This window comes from Chinchilla lanigera, unplaced genomic scaffold, assembly GCF_000276665.1.
Source record: "Chinchilla lanigera isolate Chin_1 unplaced genomic scaffold, ChiLan1.0 scaffold00004, whole genome shotgun sequence".
NCBI classification, from domain to species: domain Eukaryota; kingdom Metazoa; phylum Chordata; class Mammalia; order Rodentia; family Chinchillidae; genus Chinchilla; species Chinchilla lanigera.
This window is the reverse complement of record NW_004955405.1, coordinates 19,215,355-19,227,759: the sequence shown is the minus strand read 5'-3', so window position 1 is coordinate 19,227,759 and position 12,405 is coordinate 19,215,355. Positions and strand designations below refer to the sequence as shown.

At 34.4% G+C, this 12,405-nt stretch overlaps 1 protein-coding gene across 2 annotated transcripts in view; it reads right to left on the bottom strand.

Moving 5' to 3' along the window:
• Ptprq (protein tyrosine phosphatase, receptor type, Q) overlaps positions 1 to 12,405 on the bottom strand; it is a 194,715-nt gene that overhangs the window by 90,860 nt on the left and 91,450 nt on the right. The window lies entirely within an intron of this gene.

The window sequence follows — 12,405 nt, the reverse complement described above, 5'->3', positions numbered from 1 at the left end:
CTGGAAACATTTCTAAACAATGTTTTTCCAATTATATTTTCAAAAGTCTATGCAAAGAAGACTGAGATGAAAAGAATAAGAACAATGACTTATATGAAAACTATAGCTACATAATACTTGAAAAGTACATACGAAATGTTCACTTTTTGGGGGTACCAGGAATCAAACTCATGACCTCGGGCAGGCGCTGGGCCAATGAGCTATATCCCTGGCCCCAATATCTACATTTAAAGAAAATTAATACATATTTAGGAAACTCTCATTCCTAGATGTCATATTAGTTCAATGTTAAATAAATATCTAGTGAGCACCTAATTGTGCAGGTATTATTGTAGGTGCTGGAAATATAATGAACAAAATGAGATGAAAATCTTTGCCCTTATGAAATATAAATTATGGAGGGCTTTTTACAATAAAAATATAAATAGGTATTACATATAGTATTTTGGATGATGATCAGTGTTGCAGAGAATAATAAGTAAGAAATCAGAAGAGAGAGTTTCGGGATAATAATATTTTAAATTCAGTTGTGGGAGAAGGCCTTACTGATTAGGCAATCCTGATGAAAGCAGGGGAGATAGCCATATAAATATTTCAAGAAAGCAAATTCACCGCAGAAGAAATATGAGTAAAGGATCTAAGGTAGAGGCATGGCTGGTATTTCTAAGGAAAAGCAAGGAGATCAGAATTACTAGTAGGAAATGAATTCTGAGAACAGGCACCGGAGGCCAGGTCGTTACCTTCTAACCAGCTCCTGTTATAGCCTTCATGTGAGCAATGAGTGACAGCTTCCTACACGTTTTCACAGAATCACTCCAGCTACTCGCTTGGGAACACACGCAAGGTGCCGAGGGTGGAAACAAGGAGACTGATTACTAGGTACTACAGAGATCATGGAAATGCGGTGCCTTGCACTAAGATGGCAGCACCAGAAGAGAAACGTAATGCTCCTAAACGCATCCTGAAGAAGAAGTCACAGTATTTGCTGTTGTGTGACGTGTTCAGTATGAGAGAATGAGGAGACTACAGGAAGCTCTAGGGCCAGGGCACTGAGTAGATAGAAAGAAGTGACCAATAACCAAGAAGAGGATGACTGAGGAAGAAGTGAGTTTGGGGAAGAAATATCAAGCATTTACTTTGAGAACATTAATTCTGAGACACCTCTCAGATACCGAAGTGAGTGTCCAACACTAGGCAGGTGAGCAACAGGGTCTAGACTTGAGTTAAAAACTTCAATTTCCTCTTAAATTTTTACTAAATTATTTACACACCTGTGACATATATTTTCTCAAAAAGGGACAAGAAGAGGTCTAAATTAATAGAACAATTACTGTATTACTTAAAGCCATAGACTCAGCTTTGCTTACTCAGTTTTTGATTAATATTTATCATTAATTCTTCCTGCATATAATTAGTCATTATCTTAAAAGTTATAAACAAAAACTACTTATAGTATGTACAGCACGCTATTTTATTTTTACTTACCATGAAGAATAGCAATTACAGAAAATATTATTTTTAGGAACAATTTACATTTACAGAGCAAGCAGTTTTAGAACTGGCTACAAGTAGGAATTATGGAATTTAATCAACTCTCTCAGTCATTAAATTTAAGTGTGTGTCACCTGAACATAATGCACAGTTTTCAAACATTCTACATGAAGAAAGAGAAGTATAACTGACTGTAGTGGATTGACCACTGGTGGTCAACTTATAATCCCCAGCTGAACTGAGTAAGCGTGGTGCCAGGTGTGGGAGGCCCACCTGAGGATTGTTGCCAGCAGTATAAGAGGCAGAACTAGAAAAGAAGTGAAGCTGTTGGGAGCAGAGGGAAGGTTGTTGGGACCTGGTAGGAGCTGTAAGGAGCTGTTGGTTGTTTTGGAGGAGCTCGTCATGTTGGCTTTCCTGATGAACTTGGCTGTTTTCATCCTCCAAGGAACTTGGGACCTTGTTGGTGCTGAGAATGGCTTTGGTTCGCTTTGGGGGAGCTCTGGTCCTCACTCTGAGCATCACTTCCTGGCTCTGGAGAGGAAGTTGGTGCACTGCCAGTCTCCTGGAGAAACTTGCAGCATTGATTTCCTGGTGGGAACTCAGCTATCTTCACCATCGGAAGAGCTCAGGACCTCACTGTTGCCGAGGATGACTGTGGTACTTTTCGGGTGAGCTTTGGTTCTTATTGTGAGCGTAGCTTACTGGCTCCAGTGTAGGTCTTTCAGCCTGCTAGCACAGATCCTTCTAGATTCCACTATTGACCTTTGGTCCTTCCCAGTGCAGATCTGTGAAACAGACCTGCATGAGATATTGTCGTGGGCTCTGGGCCTCCAGTTGGATTTGTGGGAGGCATTGTTATGGGCTCTAGGTTTTCAGCTGGACTCATGCAGGACATTATCACAGGATCCAGGCCCTCAGCTGGATTCTTGGTCTATAGTGCATGGACAGATTTCCTCCACTCTCTTATATATGATTCTTTGGGTGACTATTATAAATAATCTTATAAAATATGTGTACTGTATTATACTGTTAACCTTGCAATATTCCCCAAACCAACACACTGACTTCAAGGTTCAGGAGTTTTTAGAGAAGATGACATGTAAAACAAGATTACACTAAGTATAAAGATGGAAATTCTACAAGAGTGGGAGATATTAGCTGAATTCAAATTTGACTGTAGCTTATCGATCTTGTTGACAATAACAGACATAAAGGCTGCATAAGAGCTTGCATACTTTCTAGGTCAAGGGGGCTTACAGAGTGTTAGCAAGACAATGGATTGAGTGCCAGAAGGAGATGTTCAGAATTGCATTTTTGTAAGTGCAGCCTGGTAATTGTACTATAGAAAAAGGGAAGAAATGCACAGGCCATTTGGTTTGCTCAGAAAAGAAGAAATAAGATGATCACAGTAGAAAAGAACTCGTTTTAAAAATATTTATTTTGGTACCTAAATCTGTGACAGGCAAAGAATAAATAAAAATCACAAAATTTCAAATTTGAAGGAAGTTTAGGGATCATCTTGGTCAATTTATCTCCCTACAAATTTTCCTAAGACTCCTAGGCCCTGTTCACACAGCTTCTTCTACTTCTTTACCTAGACACTGGTTGAGTTACAGATGGGAAGGAAACTTTGCTGCTGTAATTAAAACTCCAAATCAAATTACTATTATAGAGAAATATCCAATGGATCTGACTTATAGTCTTCTTTTTTTTAAATTTTTCTTTTCCAGTACCGGAAATCGAACTCACGACCTTGCACTTGCCAGGCAGGCACTGCGCTGCTGAGCTAAATCCCCAGGCCCATAACATAGTCCTTTAAAGAGTATTTTCTTTGTCCAGCTCTAGAGGAGACAGTATGAGATTTGGAATAAGAAATGGATTCAATGTATAACAATTTTTCCATTGCTCTGTCTGAGAAGGAGGAGGCCTCATAATAAAAGATGCCTATTATCTCCAAGAGTTGGGATAAGCCTTTGGAAGAACCAGTCAGGAAAAAGGTACCTTTGTCTACCAGTGTCAGAGAACTCAATTCTGATATAGCCATGGAGCCTGGAAGAAGACTGAATTGTACACAAAAACAGCTAAAACAGTTAAATGACAACTTCATTTTAGCTTGTGAGACTTGAAAAATCAAGTCACAGCCTCCCTGGACATCTGATCTCTAGCACTATGTTCTAACATATGGGTGTCTCATTAAGCCAAAAGCTTATGATAACCTGTTGCACAGCATTATATATGTAACATAATCCCTCTCTACAAAATGGCCAATCACTACTTATGTACCCTCTGTTTAAATATATAGAACAAAGCAAAACTCAAAATTATGAAGGGCTTTATTTTCAAATTCATTTTCTCATAACTGTATTAGTTTTTAAAGCCTTCTTATTTTGAACTGATATTTACTTTTCTGTAAATCTTAGTTCTGCACTGAAAATCTACTCTAAAGATATCTCATCTATTTTTATTTCTTCATTACAATATTCTACACAAAAGTTTTAGAAAGGTTTTGCTTCTATGTCTGTATCAATAAAATATTAAACCATCATTCCAAGATATGTATACTCATCAGTAAGTTACATACACATACAAATCTAAATCTAAATATTGGATTGTATCTCCCAGGACTTTGGAACAAAAATATCATGTAGTATGTATTTTTTAAATATAATGAGAAAATGGGTAGGGGATATAACAGGGGATTTGATTTGGACAGATGTTGAGGAAAGGCTTTCCTGATAAAGAATAATCTAATTAGTGACCTAAAGAATAAGAAGTACTTGCCAGATAAAAAGCCATAGGATAGGTTCAGACCAGAGAAAAGAGCATTGCATGGTGAAAACATTTAATGAAGACTACTGTGTCCACAAGGCAGTGGATGGGAAGAGAAAAAGTTGGACATGTAGGAGGGAATTTTATCATATTAAGCCTTCTACATTGAGATCATTAGTTTTACCAGTAGAACTTTGGGGAGGCTTGAGGAGTTAATTTCACGTTAATTTTTTATTTTCATTAAAACTTTACATTATGCTCTTTCTCTACTTGGGAACCAGAGCATATGATCCTGATATTTCACTTTCTTTTAGGTCTACTGTCAACCATCCCTTCTATGTTTCAATCTTCTTTTGTTAGGGTCCACTAAGTCACTATTCATTAGCCAATCAGCAAGAAAAGGCAGGGAAGTAGCTCTGTGCAATCTTATCTGTGGGGACAACTAGATGTCTACGATTCTATGACCAACACTTTATCTCTGAAGTTCAGATATTAGGAAAGAAGAATTTAATGACAAATTGTCATGTAACGTAATTTTTTAAATCAAATTAATATAGTCAACAGACTCTAGTATTATCCAAATAAATGTTTTAGAGAACAGAAAGTCCTCAATCTGGTTATTGGAAACAGAACAAGAATTTAATTGCCTGCCATGTGACAAGCACAGAGATGGGACACTCTAGGATGGAATGATCAGTAAGTATTTGTTGACTTGTGAATAAATTATGATTCACTGATGCCATCCTTTGATTTCCATGTGGCACCACATCTATCATTTTTTCTATAAATATTTTCAGAAAGATGAACCAGAACTAAATATGATCCAAGGCCAAACATATAGTATAACTCACAGACAATATTTTTAGCAAGGCCTCCTCACAAGTACTCATAAGTGACCACAAATAACCCTCATTTATATCTAGTATCTTCTGTTTTGATGAAATGTGTGTTGAACTGGACTATTTCAAGGCAACTGCCCTATTGAATTACAGATACAAAAAGGATTACACTCACTTTAGCATGGAGAATCAGATTTCCATTCTTTAAGAATGACTAAAAACTTCAAACTCTTGCTATCCACAGATGGTACTAATTTGAACACATCATTCCATGCTTCCTGGAGTAATCACACAGCTTGCTTAAATTTTCTAAACATGACTGAACTGTGATGAAGCGATCAACATTAACTGCCAAGGTATTCAGTAAATTATGTTTTTATTCATAAATTATCCTTATTGGTAAGATATTTGTATCACAGCTGAAACAATGGTCTATCGAACTGCACAAGTAAGCTGTTACTGACTTTAATGTGTGTGTTTTTAGTGACTATTTACTAGGTTCTACTTATAATACAAAAATGTGTGTGAAATATAATTATTCCATTAGTTTCTGAATGTCAAATATTAGAAGTTGCCAACTTCTCGTAAGAGTCTGATGATAGTTTGTGCTGACTTCTTACAGACCCAGTTAAGGACACTAACATGGAAAAATATTTTTCATCAATTTTTATTTATGACCATATATTTTGATCTTTGAAACACAGATGTACTATCTCTTAAGCAAAACAGATATCTAAAATTTTATATTTATCAATTATATTTATAAGACATGCAAAAACCCAACACAATGGTTCCCAGTTTACTAAAAATATTTTAGTCTCTATAAATTTTAGATAACTTATTATAGTCCATTTAAAACACAAGGTCCAGATATATAATGTAAGCATATATAAAATAACAGTACAGTATGCTACCACCAATACAATATGACACAATATAAAAATTAAAATGTCTGTACAGTTAGATGCAAGGCAAATCTCTGCATACCAGATAGAGTTTTTGCATTGACTTGCATCTAATTACATTTCCTAGATGTTCACCTTGAGTTGTATGGGTAGGTTACAGGCCTCAGAATGTAAACTACTTTTTATATGTATATGAAAAATAATAGAAAGAACCACAAAGAGGTGATACCAATAGGAAAGTCTCAACAGAAAGTGAAGACTTAGGAGCTGCAATTAGAAAGAACAGTTAAGGACTGCAAGATATATGGAAGAAAGCATTTAAGTAGGTTTAATGTGATGACTGACATCAATGGCAGCAGAATATTTGTTAAAGGGTGAGAAGGACCCTAGAGTAGAGAAAAATAGCCTATCTGACAAAGTCACAAGAAAAATGGGAGAGAATAAGGTGTGGAGTTACTGAAAGATAGTGAAAGTCTGAGAGAGGAGTTGAAGGTTACAGAGAACAAAGGACAGAAATTTATTGGCAAAATTTAAACTGAAGAGAACCTAAACCTTCATCAAGCTTGTTATTAGGGCAAGTAAATTTTACAGAAACTGGCTAGATTGTTATGCAATACAATGCAGATTACAATGATAAAGAATAATTAGGAGTAGGGCTGGGAGAAAATAGAAAGAAATATTCACAAAATGTGATGGTTTATTGGATATAAGAAAACAAACAAAGTGAATGAACACAGCTACTAGGTTAAAGGACAAAATCTGAGCTGCAGGAAGACAGCAGCTACACTCATCAATGTTGTACTGCTCATCTGCAACTACTGCTGTGCTGTTGCAGAAGAAAGTTATGAATTTGGTTCTGAGTTTTCTAACAAATAACACAAAGAAAAAATCCTATAGATATTGTAAGTCTCTGTGTCCAGAAAGGCAAATGAAATGAAGAAAAGATGATACAATCTCTGGTACTGAAAGAAAAGATAGATTTCTACATAAAAATCACATAAAGAGGCTACCATGTAATTCAATGAATAATGTCTTTAACATAATAAATTGGTTATTTCCTATAATGTCTCTCGATGTGGGTGGATGGAATATCATCAAATAATTTTAGAAACACTATTTACTCAGAGATTGTGATTACAGAGTTTGGGTACACATCTCTCCATTAGTCTGTTTAATTGGAAGATGTTCCAGGATCCAGAGAAGTGTTTATCCAAGTATGTTACATAGACATGAATTTGGGTAGTGCCATAGAGCTGAGAACATGAATTGACATGCTCACATCATGTAAGTGTGCCAAATTAAATCATCCTGAAATACAAGTTCATTCTTATCGTGTGAAAGAAAACTGAACAGTATCCATAAACAGGACTAAGATTTATTAAAGAACAGGTTAGGTACCTGTTACAATGTATATATAGATGGATAACTATTGAATTTAGGTATAATAAGTTTAAATCAATTATCATTGGACATATACCCTTATTAAAATACTTCAAAAAGACTCTGAAGAACAAGTCATTTTTTTGGAGAACACTGTGAAGAAAACTTATTATATGCTTTCTATTTGTAGGCAAAATGAGTTGATTTAATTTGCAGAGTCATTAGATTTGACAGTTCTCATAACAAGTCAGAGCATGATAATATCTGTGAAAATGGCAGTTTTGAATTAAATTAATTTATCACAAAAAGTTATTAAGGAGTAAGTAGATAACTAACTTGGTTGTCTTCTAAGACCAGGTCTCTAACATCTAGAGTCAAAATGGAGAGATTTTCAAGGATAAAGAAATTAGAAATACATAATGTTTTGTGGTGATTCATTTGAGGACATGTATATAAATAAAAAGTTAGTTTTATGCCTTTGCAGTAGGGATACACAAAAGTACCTTGGAAGGGAAAGTTCAAAGGCCAAGTAAAATCAATCTGGGATATATTTGTATATGTAGGCAACTGGAATACTGATAGTGAATAAGTATTCGAGGGCTGTATTTAGAGCAGTAGAACAGCAGATATCGAAGAACTGAGTCTCTTGTCAATGAAACAGTTGATGGGCAGAAAAGTGTAATAGTAAAGAGGAGCAGAAACTCAGGGAGGCTTACAATTCCTCTCATACATTAATATTTAATGATACAGGTTAATATGTAAGAGATCAAGATAAACCGGGTGTGGTGGCACATGCCTGTAATCCCAACTCTCGGGAGGCTGAGGCAGAAGGATCGTTGTGAGTTGGAGACCAGCCTGGGCTACAAAGTGAGCTCAAGGCCAGCCTGAACTGCACAGGGAGATCTTGTCTCAAAAAAGACCCAAAAGAAAAAAAAAAAAGATAATTTCTAGTAACTGAAAGATTTTTAAGAACAAAAATGTCTAATAATCAACTTAAAGTCATGTATATTATTGTGATATGGACCCTTTTCTAAGCACCCATCTCTACATGTTCATTAGGAATATTTTACACAAAATTAATTAGTGTGATTAGAATTTTCATCAAAATCCTAAAGCAAGCTCAGCCCCCTCGATTAGTTAAAAACTAATTCTATAAAGCCAGCCAAAACTTTATCTCAAAATATCTTACTCCCAAAATATAAATCCAGGGGACTGTCAGCTGGTGATAGTTTGCACCAAAATCACCATCCTGCAGATAAGAAGTATGAACTCAGCAACAGGGGAAAGTAAACAGAAATACTGGTCCGAAGTACCAGAGATTGGAGTGTGAGTCACCCAGAGTGACTTGGAAAGGAGAATCACAGAAAAGTTAGACCCAAGTTTTTAGTCTAAACTCTCTTGAAATCCCTGCTTAATACCTTAATGTACACGCACAATGGAGAATCCATAGAGTACAGTAGAAACAAATATATCTCCACGCTGCTATATCTATCTCTAACTTTCTATATAAATCTATATGAATATATTTTTTGAACAAATCCTTAAAGTATATAAAGCAAACTGAGAAACTGGAAAAAAAAAAAAGCAGTAAAGTAGAAAAGCAGAATAGAAATATTAACTATTCATTACTTCAGGAGTCAGAGCTTGAGACTTAAATCCCACCAAATTGAGGATTTCCTAAGAGCTCAGTCCTCCTATCAAAACCCCAGAAGACCTGCACTTTATATCCCAGGAATAAGAAATTCATTCTGTCCTTAAGGGTGAGACCACCCATGCATGAAATAATGATTCAGTAATTTAATAGCCCATTAGAACAAAGCCAACACTCTCTAGTGTCTGCCCAGGAGATTCCCAACAATGCCCAGGAAGATCTCAGACCACTAGACAAGGAAAATCACTAGGGATGGTGATTGGTAGGAGGAATAAATGGTCAGTAAAAGTATCCCAGGATAAACAGGGTGATGTAAATTCAAAGAAAATGACACTATTGAAAAACACTATCAAAAACATTTTATTTGACTTGATAGAAAAGGTGATCATAATTAAGAGGGCAAAGGAAAAGAGAATCTCCACGCAAAGGCAGACATAGAAAAAAATTAAAAATTACGTCATTTATAAGTACAATAACTTAAATGAAAAAATTCACTCGGTGTACTTAACACTATGATAAAGATGACATAATACAGTCAATGAATTTGATGATGTATCAGTAGAATTACTTAAATATGAAGAATAACAAAAGAGTGAAGAAGGGAAAGAGATACACTCACTTGAAAGATATCAAAAGATACATAATTAGACTCCCTAAAGAACAGGATAGGAAAAAAGCAGAAAATATTTTTTAAAAATAACATCAACTTTTAAAAATTTATGCATACAAAAATATCAATGAACCAAGAGCAAAATAAACACATTTTGAAGAGTATAGAAAATCATAACACATATCACATACAAGACCTAATTACACAAATGATGACTGACACCTCATCAAAAATAATGTATCCTAGGGCCAGGGATATAGCTCAGCCTCACAAGTCCTTGTGTGGCAAGCACAAGGTTGTGAATTTGATTCCCAGGACCAAATAATAATAATAATAATAGTAATGTGTGCTAAGGACAGGGGAAAAATCTATATATACAAGAATAGCCCAAATAATTGTACTGCTAATTTCTATTGATTTATTGAAAGGAACAGATAATGCTTAAATTCTTTTCTTTCTAATTTTTGACCAATTTTGCATGTTCATATCTGGTATTATGAACAACTGATTTGATGACAACGATACACAAAATAATAACCACTGCTGAATTCCTATCATCTTTTTCAGTGAAATTCTATGTAGTTTCTAAAGTTTTTTTAAATTATTTTTTATTCTCTTTAAAATATAAAAATAAAAACATGTGCTGTAAGACAAAGTGTTGACATCTCTAATGAGAAAAATGGGTGGTGGTTGGCATTTCAGAATAATATATCAGGAGAAAATATTCTTCATAAATGAAGAAGAGCTCCATTTTTTCATTCAATTAAAATCTGAGATAAAACACACTTATACTATAAGATATGCAAAAAGAAGTTCTTGTGCAGAAAAAGAAAATGATATCAGATATAACACCTGGACTACAGAAACAAAGAACACTAAAATGATAAATATATGTGGTCATTTATTTTTTCTTCCTTTTAAAGCTATATTTATTAGCACATATTAACTGTCTGTGATATTTTCATATATGCAAATGGAATATTTTAATCATATTTATCCTCCCTATTAGTACTCTTTTATTAAATTATTTAAATAGCTACTGGCTATACAAGTAAAGATAGTGCAAAAATTATGGGATGTACAATGTACATTAATATAAAATATTTCAAACATAGCTTTCAAATTTTGATAACAGCACTTTGAAGATATCAATATGTAACACAACAAGCATTGTTAATTTCCTACCACTTTGTTTGTAACTCTGTATTGTTTGTATTGTTCTTTTGCTATTTTGTAAATGGTTGTATGTTTGTTAATGTTTTCCTTCTTTTATTTTTAAAATAAAAAAATTTTGATAACACCAGAACAATTATAATTAGACAAAAGTATACTCCTGTACAATTCATGCATAATATTAAGTAGATATAATAAGCTAAGGAATCACATTTTAATCCGTTGAGCAAATAATAAGGCAAAGAAATAATAGCTAAAAACCCAATAGAGAAATTAAAATATCGAGTTAAATATATTCAGTTAACCCAAAAGACAAGAAAATATGAGGAATTAAAGAAAGGACAAATAGAAAATATACAGTGAATAACTGATCTGAACTCAACTAAATTAGCAAAAATTTAAGTATAAACTCAAATTAATAATGAATTTTAATCTAGATGCATTAATCACTCCATTCAAAAGGCAAAGATTATCAAATAAAGAAAAATGAAGCACCACAAGAGATGTGCTTTGCCATCCACTGGCAACACATGTAGAAATGGCTCAATGAATTCAAAAGTAAAGAGATGAAAAGATATAAAATGCCAGTACCAAACACAAGTCTCTGCTAGAAGGAACACTCTCAAAATGGAGAGGACAATGTAAAGTGTCTCGCCACAGGCCCAACAGCATTGAAGCCAAGCAACCACGGACTGAAATTTTTTAAATGTGAGCAAAAAATAAAGCATTCTTCCTGTGAATTGTTTACCTCAGACATTTGCCACAGAAAAAAAAAACAAATCGTGATTATGGTAAAGAGCTTGCATCTTAAATATATAACTGCTAAAACTCAATATTAAAAGTACAAACACTTTCAGAAAAAATATGCTAAAGACATGAACAGAAAATTTGCCAAAGGAGAAAAGACTGTTCTCATTCTATATATTACAATATGCTTAAATTTTTGTTGCTAAGGTTTAGTTAAAAATACCTGTTCCCCCAAAACAATTCAAATTTGTTATTATGAAATATTTATTATGAGTAATTTCATGAAATAGAAATTTTACTGGTAGGCTTTTTATCCACAATATTACTGTCTGAAATAAATGATATACAGCAAAATCAGTTATCAATCATTTTTTTTTTCTTTTAAAGTCTTCTATTGATTAGCCATGGTGCATTTGATGACAGCTCATGCATAGGCAGGAAATCATGTAATTATATTGCCTGTTCATCCCGCAGTGATGAACTATTCTACGTGCTGGCCAATAAAGATGGAAGCAAAGAAGCTAAAGCGGGAATGCTGGAAGTAAACGTGAATCAAACATACATGATGTTTCAGGAGAAACAGCTGACCCTGGGCATGTTAACAGTGAACATCCAGACAAGGAGTCAGGAAACAAAGACAAAATTATGGATATAAAAGAGAAAAGTGATTGGGAAGAAAAGACAAAGGATGATGTTCCACAGGAGGTAATGCAAGCAAACACTTCGCATTAAGAGAACACTTGTAGATATTTCACAACACGGAAAGTGCAAGGGATAAAATAATGAACAGCAATTCAGACTCTGAAAGAGTATAACTGTAGCAAAGTGCAGAACAGGCAC